Consider the following 12,512-nt stretch of genomic DNA (forward strand, 5'->3'; position numbering starts at 1 on the left):
CCTAAATTAAAGATTTCTTTGCCCAAAATGGCTGTATTTTAAATTGCTGTATTTCAAATACCTAAATCAAACCCCTGTATGTAGAGGGTGTATCTCACAGGGCCTGAGCCAGTGTAGGCCTAAGTTAAATATTTATTTGCCCAAAATGGCTGTATTTCAAATGCCTGAATCAAACCCCTGTATGTAGAGGGTGTATCTTACACGGCCTGAACCAGTGTAGGCGTGAATAAAAGATTTATTTGCCCAAAAAGGCTGTATTTCAAATGCCCGTATTTCAAATGGCTGAATCAAACCCCTGTATGTAGAGGGTGTATCTCACAAGGACTGAACCAGTGTAGGCCTGAATTCAATATTGGTGCACCAAAATGGCTGTATTTCAAATTCCTGAATTAAACCCCTGTATGTAGAGGATGTATCTCACACCGTCTGAAATAGTGTAGGCCTGAATTTAATATTTATTTGCCCAAAATGGCTGCATTTCAAATACCTGAATCAAACCCCTGTATTTAGAGGGTGTATCTCACACGGTCTGAATCAGTGTAGGCCTGAATTAAATATTTCTTTACCAAAATGGCTGCATTTTAAATGGCTGTATTTTTCAAATGGCAGAATCAAACCCCTGTATTTAGAGGTTGTATCTCACATGGTCTGAACCAGTGTAGGCCTGAATTCAATATTCACAATATGAAGTACAGTCCCTGTTGAGATATTATTCCCTCTAGCGCTGCAAATCCCAAGAGAAGTGAGTATAATAGTCCATACAATAAAATAGTAAAGAAGGGATTGCGCTGCAGGAGGGGGTTCTTATTATATTCACATCAATTGATGTTGGTATTCTTTTAACATATGAAAATCCTCAGTCCAAAGGGTCCATCTATGCACATCAACCACGGCTGTGGTGTGGAAATCTGAAAAAAATTGAAACCGCACTATGGTGTAGTAACTTCTCAAAGACGGTGTCCCCTGTAAACAGGTTGTACTCACAAAAATCCAGGAATATTGTGCGTAACCAGCAGGCTCAACGATGTCATCCACCAGAAAAGTTCACAAATCTGTGAAACCGCAAGGACGGAGGGCCTCGCCGATTGTGTGAAATCCTGCAGATGTCCACGATCCCAATAATGGAAAACCGCTTGTCGCAGGATAACATCAGACTCCCCAAGGTCTCAAAGAAAGGAGGTTGCACCAATAGTGAAGTACGTACCACAGTATAAAATAAAATAAAATGTTTAACCCCTTAAGGACCAGGCTCATTTTCATCTTAAGGACCAGGCCATTTTTTGCAAATCTGACCAGTGCTCATAACTTTAAAACGCTTTGACTTACCCAGGCCGTTCTGAGATTGTTTTTTCGTCACATATTGTACTTCATGACACTGCTAAAATTGGGTCAAAAAAGTTAATTTTGTTGCATAAAAAAATACAATTTTTACCAAAAATTTGGAAAAATCAGCAAATTTCAAAGTTTCAGTTTCTCTACTTCAGTAATACATAGTAATACCCCCAAAAATTGTGATGACTTTACATTCCCCATAAGTCTACTTCATGTTTGTAGCATTTTGGGAATGATATTTTATTTTTTTGGGGATGTTACAAGGCTTAGAAGTTTAGAAGCAAATTTAGAAATTTTTCAGAAATCTTCAAAATCCCACTTTTTATGGACCAGTTAAGGTTTGAAGTCATATTGTGAGGCTTAGATAATAGAAACCTCCCAAAAATGACCCCATTCTAGAACCTACACCCCTCAAGGTATTCAAAACTGTTTTTTCAAACTTTATTAACCCTTTAGGTCTTCCACAAGAGTTAATGGCAGATGGAGAAAAAAATTAGAAATTTATATTTTTTGGAAAATTTTCCAATATAATCATTTTTTTCCAGGAGTAAAACAAGGGTTAACCAAACAACATTTAAAATGGGTTGCCCTGATTCTGTAGTTTGCAGAAACACCCCATATGTGGTCATAAACTACTGTTTGGCCGAACGGTAGCACATAGAAGGAGGGGAATACCATATGGGTTTTGGAAGGCAGATTTTGCAGGACTGGTTTTGTTTATACTATGTCCCATTTGAAGCCCCCTGTTGCACCCCTAGAATAGAAATTTCAAAAAAGTGACTCCATCTAAGAAAGTACACCCCTCAAGGTATTCAAAACTGGGTTTACAAACTTTGTTAACCCTTTAGGTGTTCCACAAGAGTTAATGGCAGATGGAGAAACAATTTTGAAATTTCTGGAAATTTTTGGAAAATTTTCCAATATAATCAATTTTTTCCAGGAGTAAAACAAGGGTTAACTGCCAAACAACACTCAAAATGGGTTGCCCTGATCCTGTAGTTTGCAAAAACACCCCATATGTGGTTGTAAACTACTGTTTGGCCGAACGGTAGCACATAGAAGGAGGGGAACACCATATGGGTTTTGGAAGGCAGATTTTGCAGGACTGGTTTTGTTTATACCATGTCCCATTTGAAGCCCCCTGTTGCACCCCTAGAATAGAAATTTCAAAAAAGTGACTCCATCTAAGAAAGTATACCCCTCAAGGTATTCAAAACTGGGTTTACAAACTTTGTTAACCCTTTAGGTGTTCCACAAGAGTTAATGGCAGATGGAGAAACAATTTTGAAATTTCAATTTTTTGGAAAATTTTCCAATATAATCAATTTTTTCCAGGAGTAAAACAAGGGTTAACTGCCAAACAACACTCAAAATGGGTTGCCCTGATCCTGTAGTTTGCAAAAACACCCCATATGTGGTCATAAACTACTGTTTGGCCGAACGGTAGCACATAGAAGGAGGGGAACACCATATGGGTTTTGGAAGGCAGATTTTGCAGGACTGGTTTTGTTTATACCATGTCCCATTTGAAGCCCCCTGTTGCACCACTAGAATAGAAATTTCAAAAAAGTGACTCCATCTAAGAAAGTACACCCCTCAAGGTATTCAAAACTGGGTTTACAAACTTTGTTAACCCTTTAGGTGTTCCACAAGAGTTAATGGCAGATGGAGAAACAATTTTGAAATCTCTGGAAATTTTTGGAAAATTTTCCAATATAATCAATTTTTTCCAGGAGTAAAACAAGGGTTAACTGCCAAACAACACTCAAAATGGGTTGCCCTGATTCTGTAATTTGCAAAAACACCCCATATGTGGTTGTAAACTACTGTTTGGTCGAATTTTGCAGGAAGGCAGATTTTGCTGGACTGGTTTATTTACACCATGTACCCTTTCAAGCCCCCTGATGCACCCCTAGAGTAGAAACTCCAAAAAAGTGACCCCATCTAGGAAACTACGGGATAAGGTGGTTGTTGTTTTGGGACTATTTTTGGGGTAAATTTGATTTTTGGTTGCTCTATATTACTCTTTTTTGAGGCAATGTAACAAAAAAATGTAATTCTAAAATTATTTCTACATTCGCTATTTAGTTTTGTGGAACACCTAAAGGGTTAACATAGTTTGTAAAGTAACTTTTGAATACCTTAAAGGGGTATAGTTTCTTAGATGGGGTCACTTTTTTGGAGTTTCTAGTCTAGGCTACATCAGGGGGGGCTTCTAATGGGACATGGTGTAAAAAAAAAAAACTGTCCATCAAAATCTGCCTTCCAGAAACCGTATGGAGTTCCCTTCGTTCTATGCCCTGCCGTGCGGCTATATAGCCATTTACGACCACATATGGGGTGTTTCTGCAAACTACAGAATTGGGGCAATAAATATTTAGTTTTGTTTGGCTGTTAACCCTTGCTTTATTACCGGCAAAATGGATTCAAATTGAAATTTTGCCCAAAAATGGGTGTTTTGGCACAGTTTTTATTTTATATTTTTAACACCGTTCATCCGAGGCGTTTGGTCAAAGGTTATTTTTACAGCGACGACTTTTACGCACGTGACGCTGCCCAATATGTATGGCTCTCAGACTTTGGAGACACTAAGCAGGCATCCTAAAACTGCGGCCCTCCAGATGTTGTAAAACTACAATTCCCACCATGCCCTGCTGATGGCTGTAGGTTGTCTGGGCATGCTGGGAGTTATAGTTTTACAACATCTGGAGGGCCGCAGTTTGAGGATGCCTGCACTAAAACTAATATTTTTTGGGGAAAGAAAAATTATTTCTGTGTCTCCAAAGTCTGAGAGCCATAGTGTTTTATGTTATCTAGTGGACTGTTGGGGATTATACAAATTTAGTACTCCATGGAAGTGTGATACTCCCTGAAGCAATCGATAATGCAGAGGCCCGGGTGATCGGGGCACGTGTCACATTGAGTAGTGGTGTCCTTCCGTATCCCCCTCTTGTGACACACTCTGCACTTTTTTTTGGGTTCGTCCCTTCTTTCCAGTATGGGGGACCACACCTGGAAAGTGTTGGCCAGGGACGATCCGGGCGCCTCCAGTTCCCGAGGTACTCCGGCCTGCTCTTTCCCGGTCCGAAAAGATCAGGTCCTTGAGGACTGCCTCATAGAATTGGAGGAATGTCCCTGTGCTGCCAGCGCTTCGGGATAGTACAAAAGAGTTGTACATGGCAACCTGCACCAAGTAGACCGCAACTTTTTTGTACCATGCCCGGGTTTTGCGCATGGCGTTATATGGCGTGAGGACTTGATCAGAGAGATCAACTCCTCCCATATACCGATTGTAGTCGACGACACAATCGGGCTTGAGGACCGTTGCCGTGGTACCTCGCACAGAGACTAGGGTGGTGCTGTTACTGTGGATTGTGGACAGCATAAGGACATCCCTCTTGTCCTTATACCTGACCAGCAACAGGTTTCCACTGGTAAGTGCACGTGTCTCACCCCTGGGGATAGGTACCTGGAGGGGGTAGGCAGGGAGGCCACGTTGATTTTTCCGCACGGTCCCACAAGCGAACGTGGATCTGGCGGCAAGGGACCTGAACAAGGGAATGCTGTTATAAAAGTTATCCACGTACAAGTGGTAACCCTTATCCAGCAGTGGGTACATAAGGTCCCGCACGAGTTTCCCGCTAACACCCAGAGTGGGGGGACATTCTGGGGGTTGAATACGGGAATCTCGCCCCTCGTACACACAAAATTTGTAAGTGTACCCTGAGGTACTCTCACAAATTTTGTATAGCTTCACGCCATACCTCGCCCGCTTTGTGGGAATATATTGGCGGAAACTGAGTCTCCCCTTGAACGCAACGAGAGACTCATCAACCGCGACCTCCCTTCCAGGTACGTAGGCCTGCTGAAATGTGGCCCCAAAGTGATCGATGACCGGCCGTATCTTATACAGCCGGTCATAGGCAGGATCACCTCGGGGTGGACATGCTGCATTATCGAAATAATGCAGACATTTCCGGATGGCCTCAAACCGGGAACGTGTCATGACCATACTGTACAGTGGGGTCTGGTACAGGATGTCCCCACTCCAGTATTGCCTGACACTGGGTTTTTGGACTAGACCCATATGCAGCACGAGGCCCCAAAATGTCCTCATTTCGGCTGCACTGACCGACGTCCAGCCACCGGGTCTAGCCAAAACTGAGCCTGGGTTTTGAGTGACGAACTGTTGGGCGTACAGATTCGTCTGCTCCACCATCAAATTCAACAGTGGGTTACTGAAAAAAAAACTAAAATAGTCTATTTCAGTAAACCCCACTGTGGGAATCTGGATTCCAGGATTGCCAGCGAAATCAGGAATCTCAGGCTCAAAGTCCACTGGGGGACACCAGCTAAGTTCATCGGCAGGGGGCTCCGGTGGACTTATTTGGTGGGCCGGGAAACCAGTACGAACCCCAGGGTGGCTCGTACTAGGGTGGGCCACAGGATCCCTAGCATGTGGGGCCCCTGGCTCCGCCTGGCGGCGTCTCCGCCGCCTTGGTGGCTCATCGTCATCCGATGATGATGAGGAGGATGCGGATGATAAAAGGAATGTGGGGTCATCCTCATCCTCACTGGGGCTCTCGGAGTCGGAGGCAATCTGGGCGTATGCCTCCTCGGCCGAGAACATCCGGCGGGCCATGGGTGTGTGTGCGTGTAGGTGTGCGTGTGTGGAAAACTTTATTATATTTGCGTGTGTGTGGGGGCAACGGGTGTTCGCGTACTAAAAAAGGCAAAAAAAAGGGCAAGTGTTAGGAAAAAAAAAAGTTAAAACTTGCTGATCAGCGGTACAAAGTCTCATATTCCACTAACTTGCGACAAAAAATAAAAAATTCTAGGAACTCGCCATGCCCCTCACGGAATACCTTGGGGTGTCTTCTTTCCAAAATGGGGTCACTTGTGGCGTAGTTATACTGCCCTGGCAATTTAGGGGCCCAAATGTGTGAGAAGTACTTTGCAATCAAAATGTGTAAAAAATGTCCTGCGAAATCCGAAAGGTGCTCTTTGGAATGTGTGCCCCTTTGCCCACCTAGGCTGCAATAAAGTGTCACACATCTGGTATCGCCGTACTCAGGAGAAGTTGGGGAATGTGTTTTGGGGTGTCATTTTACATATACTGGGTGAGAGAAATATCTTGGCAAAAGACAACTTTTCCAATTTTTTTATACAAATTTGGCATTTGACCAAGATATTTATCTCAATATGGACTCAATATGCCCCTCAGCGAATACCTTGGGGTGTCTTCTTTCCAAAATGGGGTCATTTGTGGGGTGTTTGTACTGCCCTGGCATTTGAGGGTCTCCACAATCATTACATGTATGGCCAGCATTAGGAGTTTCTGCTATTCTCCTTATATTGAGCATACAGGTAATGAGATTTTTTTTTTTCCGTTCAGCCTCTGGGCTGAAAGAAAAAAATGAACGGCACAGATTTCTTCATTCGCATCGATCAATGCGGATGAAAAAATCTCTGCCCCAAAAAAAAAAGGAGGGGAAAGGAGTCTGCCAGGACATAGGAGCTCCGCCCAACATCCATACCCACTTAGCTCGTATGCCCTGGCAAACCAGATTTCTCCATTCACATCAATAGATGTGGATGAATAAATCATTGCCGGGATTTTTTATTTTTTTTTATATACAAAGTGTTTGCCAAAGCATAGGAACGCCGCCTCCTCCTCAGCTCGTATGCCTTGGCAAACGTATCTTTTACTGCAGAGTAGAAATCTCGTCTTGCAGCGCCGCATACACCGACTTGCGTGTAATCTGACAGCAGCGCAATGCTTCTGTCAGAATGCACATCAGTGCTGCAGCTAGTCGATCGGTTGGTCCACCTGGAAGGTAAAAATAAAAAAAATAAAAAATAAAAAACCAGGCCGCAATGCAATAATTTTATTAACTTTGGAACAGAACATATAAACTTTAACTTTTTTAACTAAACAGTAACCTTTTTGCTTACTGGTGTTTTTTTTTTATTTTATTTTTTTACCTTTATAGAACAAACCTCTCCTTCCCCATGGGTCAATGTGCAAAGCGCAAATCGCACAAAGATGTGGCGAAGTGCGTTATGCACTTTGTCCCAGGTGAAAGGAGAGGTTTGCAGCAGCTGTGAGTGAATGGGCCCTAATAGCCCTGTGTGCCTGTCCTGGTGAGATGTGATCCCTATGCTAGGTGTACCTGTGTGTGGTACTTCTGGAAACACTCCCCTAAGCATAGGGCAGGGTGGTCAGGACAGAAATAGCGGGTGTCACGCCTTATTCCACTCCTGCTACAGACACGACATCTTTTTCGGAGTGACGGTGGGTTGAGGTACCGGCAACGACATTGGGAAAATGTTGCTCGTGTAGACGGCTAACTACACTGGTGGATGGGGCCACGGAACCTCCTGGGTACAGGAGGTTCTCGATGATCTCTTCCTGAAATTTGAGGAAGGATCCAGTTCTCCCAGCCTTACTGTAGAGAACAAAACTATTATACAGAGCCAATTGAATCAAATATACAGACACCTTCTTATACCAGCGTCTGGTTCTGCGGGACACTAAATACGGAGACAACATCTGGTCATTGAAGTCCACCCCTTCCATGTGAAGGTTATAGTCGTGGACTGAGAGGAGCTTTTCAATGACACGGGTTGCTCGCTCAATTTGAATTGTCGTGAGAGCGTGAATGGAGGAGAGCATGTAAACATCACGCTTGTCTCTCCATTTCACCGCAAGCAGTTCTTCATTACACAATGCAGCCCTCTGCCCCCTTGCAAGACGGGTGGTAACGAGCCGTTGGGGGAAGCCCGCGCGACTAGCTTGCGCGGTGCCACAGGCGCCAATCTGTTATAGAAACAAATGCCTAAAGAGGGCCACACTTGTGTAGAAATTGTCCACATAAAGATGGTACCCCTTGCCAAATAAGGGTGACACCAAGTCCCAGACTGTCTTCCCACTGCTCCCCAGGTAGTCAGGGCAACCGACCGGCTCCAGGGTCTGATCTTTTCCCTCATAGACACGAAATTTGTGGGTATAGCCTGTGGCCCTTTCACAGAGCTTATACAATTTGACCCCATACCGGGCGCGCTTGCTTGGGATGTATTGTTTGAAGCCAAGGCGCCCGGTAAAATGTATTAGGGACTCGTCTATGCAGATGTTTTGCTCTGAGGTATACAAATCTGCAAATTTCTGGTTGAAATGGTCTATGAGGGGCCGAATTTTGTGGAGCCGGTCAAAAGCTGGGTGGCCTCTGGGACGGGAGGTGGTGTTGTCGCTAAAGTGCAGGAAACGCAGGATGGTCTCAAATCGTGTCCTGTAAATAGCAGCAGAGAACATGGGCATGTGATGAATTGGGTTCGTAGACCAATATGACCGCAATTCATGCTTTTTAGTTAGACCCATGTTGAGGAGAAGGCCCAGAAAAGTTTTAATTTCGGAAACTTGGACTGGTTTCCACCGGAAAGGCTGGGCATAAAAGCTTCCCGGGTTGGCGGTTATAAATTGTGTGGCATACCGATTTGTTTCGGCCACGACTAAGTCCAAGAGCTCCGCAGTCAAGAACAGCTCAAAATATCCCAGGGCCGAACCGATCTGAGCTGTCTCAACCCGAACTCCAGACTGGGCGGTGAAAGGGGGAACTACAGGTGCGGCTGAAGTTGGGGACTGCCAATCAGGGTTTGCCAGCACCTCAGGGATTCTAGGAGCTCTACGGGCTCGTCTTTGCGGTGGCTGCGACGGGGTCACTACTGCTCGTGCCACCGTACCAGCTTCAACTGGCCTTCTGGTGCTCGCCACTTCACTAGGTTGTACGGCAGTGCTGGTACTAGGTCCAGGAAGGGCTGCGCTGCTGGTGTATGCCTCACCACGTAATCCGACAGCACCAGCCCCACTCTGCTGCTCTTGAAGCGGATCCTGCGCAACCTGTGGTCTAGCGACACGGGGCCGGGTACGCCTGGTGCTATCAGGGACCTCAGCCTCCTCGTCCGAACTTTGGGTCAGAGAGCCACTGCTTTCTACAGGTTCGTATTCTGACCCGCTAGATTCATCATATGAGGGTTCCCATTCCTCATCCGACTGGGTCAGAAGCCTGTAGGCCTCTTCAGAAGAATACCCCCTGTTTGACATTTGGGCAACTAAATTTAGGGGTATTCCCGTTTTGAATATTCTTCTTTGTTTGAAGATATTTGCATATTTACTGCTGCTATAGGCTGAGCACCACCGGAAGGCATCACTCCTCGGTATTGGTATCCAAAATAACTATAGGTGCGGTGTAGTGACACTGGTTACCTCTTCTACATTTTGATCTAAATTAAAGATTTATTTGCCCAAAATGGCTGTATTTTAATTGCCTCAATCAAACCCCTGTATGTAGATGGTGTATCTCACACGGCCTGAATCAGTGTAGGCCTGAATTAAAGATTTCTTTGCCGAAAATGTCTGTATTTCAAATGGCTGTATTTCAAATGCCTGAATTAAACCCCTGTATGTAGAGGGTGTATCTTACACGTCCTGACCAAGTGTAAGCCTGAATTCAATATTGGTGCACCAAATGGCGGTATTTCAACTCACTGAATGAATGTATAAAGGGTGTATCTCACAATGACATCTGCATTAAAGGCTGTCAACTAAATTGTTTTTGCCCAAACCAGTGTTTGTTTAACAACTGAATTTGACAGCAGTATATAAGCCTGTAATTTTACACGTGCTGATGCTGCAAGGCCTGAAAATAGTGTTTTTTTTTGTCAAAAAAGTGTGTTTTTAAAACCCCAGAAAATGATGGGTGTATTTTTAGCTTAAATTGCACACTGACTAATCCAGATGTTGCAGATTGCCAAAAAAAGTTTTTTTTTTTTGTAACAGAATATGAAAGCTGTATATATTAAACTTGAATTTAACACTTGCAGATCAGGAAAATACTGTTTTCTGGCAAAAAAAAGTGTGTTTTTAAAACCCCAGAAAATGATAGGTGTAATTACACACTGACTAATCCAGATGTTGTAGATTGCCCAAAAAAAATGTGATTTGCAATGTCCCAAAAGCTCAGATGCATTACTGGTGCACTGAGCTTGCATTAAATGGCCGCCGCCCACCTAACCGAATTATAAACGTTTTTTTTTTTTTGGTCAGGGTCAGGGCAGGGTAAAACGATAGTGCCCTGCACCCACACAACTGTTTCTATGTAGATCGCTATTTCTATGTAGAGTTAGATTCTCTCCTATTCTCTCCCTGAAATCACAAGTCCAGCAGCATCCTTTGCCTACAATTGTAACAGAAGATTGACGTGCAGCGCTACGTCACTAAAGCTTATATAGAGCCTGTGTCAAATCCTGCTCTGGACGATCACAGCCATGCAATTAGTAGGCATGGCTGTGAATGCTTCTAAGGTCAGACAGTTAACCGCTTGTTGATTGTCTGCTCTGCAGCCTTTTAAAAAGCGCCAAGAAAGTGCCGAACACCAAACCCAAACTTTTACTGAAATTTTCGGGTACGGGTCCGGGGTCCAAAAATCCTAAAGTTCGGGTTTCCTCAACCCTAGTCATGAGCCTGGATTAGAAGAAACACCATCCAGAATAGCTCAAAATCAATCATAAATTCAGGAGCAGTCATGAGCCTCGATTTAGAAGAAATAGGATGAAAAACATATAAACTGATAAGCATTAGGTTTGTCAGTAAGTATTTTGCACTAAATACAAACATAATCATCCTTAGGTAAACCTTCAAATTCAGCTGATCTCACTGTATATTTTTAGCTTAGTAAGGGCAATTCTTATGTTAAGGCCGAATGCACACGGCCGTAGAACACGGCCGTGAGTGGTCCGTGGTATCCAGGCCTGGCATTGTTTGCTATGACACCGTGCGCCTTGTGCTGGCGCTGCAGTACAGTAATACACTTGCATAGATCATACGAGTGTATTACTGTACTGCAACGGCGGCACGAAGCGCACGGCTTCTTGGCAAACAATAACGCTGTGCGCTCCTGCTCTCAGCAGGATGCCAGGCCGGGATACCACGGACCGCTCACGTCCGTGTTCCACGGCCTTGTGCATTCATCCTAAGAAGGATCCCCCCAAAAAAAACTGAATTTTAAATTTAGAACTGAAAACCAATTTCCTAAGTCTGCTGCAAATCACTATATGGTAAAACTGTCTCCTAAAAATGAATTGGGGGAAAGTCCAAAAATGTTTGTCCAGAGGTGTTTAGGTCCATTTTATACTGATCCTTGGGTTGATAATATGTGTGAATGGACAGAAGGAATGAAATGTACTGACCCTGTAACGGACCATTTCAGCAGACAAGGGGTTAAAATCCGTTTAGGCAATATGCCCCTTTCTGAGAGACAGGCACAGCTACTGCAGAACACCAAACTCCTGAACTGGATACAAAATAGCACTCCAAACTGGAACCTCACGAATAGCTGCTAGCAGACGAACAGGAAAAGCATACAATCAGCTTACACTCCTGGCAATCAGTCTCTAACAGCATACAAGGAATCCCCCCAATAACGAGACAAGGCTTCGTGTTGAGGGTCAAGCAGTGGTCTGACTGTACTTCAAGTACAGCCTCTTTTATTCACAAAAAACAAACATAGTACTGCCCACAGGGTTTTGAAATACAACCAATCAGTATATTACAACACATGCAATGTAAGTGCAGCAACCAATCGTTCACGCCACCTAGAGGACCAGAAGGGAGACTGCGACACAGGACAGATACAACATATCCCCACAATGCATCATGGTTTCCTCCTCTCTGTCCTGGAGACAACCGAGGAGCAATCCAATTATCTCTCAGGACAAAGGGAAATCGCCAATACACATGTGGAGACAACAGGACAGACATCACCATTTTAAACACACAATGGCACAACGGGACAATAGAAACACACCCAGCATATTCCTCCCAAGCTGACAAGTTACACTTATTATAAATTTTTACAACTTTGTGAGGTTACATTGTCCATACATATAACTTACATCAATTTAAACAGTATAACTTGGGGACAAACCTATCCAAAATTCACTTGAATAGGTTCAGGGGTTTAAAAGTTAGTATGGGTCATAATCCTGAGGCAAGAGGCTTTTAAACAGGCCTCTCCAAAACCCAGTGGCGAGGTTGGTTTCGCCACAGACCCGTTCCCAAAAGAGGGTTATTTTTCAGATTTTCATATTGCCATGATCAAGGGCCTATATTTGAATGACATGGA

This window comes from Bufo gargarizans, chromosome 2, assembly GCF_014858855.1.
Source record: "Bufo gargarizans isolate SCDJY-AF-19 chromosome 2, ASM1485885v1, whole genome shotgun sequence".
In the NCBI taxonomy this organism is placed as follows: domain Eukaryota; kingdom Metazoa; phylum Chordata; class Amphibia; order Anura; family Bufonidae; genus Bufo; species Bufo gargarizans.